We start from the raw sequence: 727 nt of genomic DNA on the forward strand, positions 1-727 counted from the left end.
GACGGCTGCCGTCGGCATATCTGCCACGTCAGTGATCCGCGGCACGCTGGTCGGATCTATGCCGACGGCTAGGCCGTCGGCATAGTTAGATTTTTTTCGGTACATATTTTTAATGCTTTTTTATGTATTATTATATCAACTAACATGTAACATGTTAAATATAAACATACATATGAATATATATGTAGTTTATATTTTTTTCATATATTATGAATATATATATATAGTTTGTATTTTTTCGAGCACGTTAATAATGTGCGGTCATGTTCTTTTAAATATAGATCCTTATATTTTATTAAAATCAAAAACAGCTATGCCGAAAGAAGTTTTGTGGCAGTTGCAAACGCCCGACACCCGTCTCCAGAGAGTGACCCCCCTCACATCCGCAGTGTGCCCCCCCTCATGGACGGCGCCGCCGCCGGCACCTGGAAGGGGGAAACGGACGCGTCGGGTCTACACGGAGTGGATGTAGCTGTGGTTTTGGCCCGGATGTTGCTCCCGGGTGTCCCTCTGGGCCGACCTAACACAACCGGGTGGAGAGGTCCACTGGTCAAAACCCGTCCGCGGGAAGTCAAAAGGCTAGATCTCGTGGTCAACCGCTCCAGGGTTAGGCGGGACGGGGGCCCTGGGGGAGTAGCAATGCCACCGGAGCGTCGTACCGGGCCCTCATAAATGCGGGGTGGTGTTGTGGCATGTCCAAAGAGGTGGCACCTGGAGGGGGAAAACG

Source organism: Triticum aestivum, chromosome 6A, assembly GCF_018294505.1.
Source record: "Triticum aestivum cultivar Chinese Spring chromosome 6A, IWGSC CS RefSeq v2.1, whole genome shotgun sequence".
Lineage (NCBI taxonomy): Eukaryota > Viridiplantae > Streptophyta > Magnoliopsida > Poales > Poaceae > Triticum > Triticum aestivum.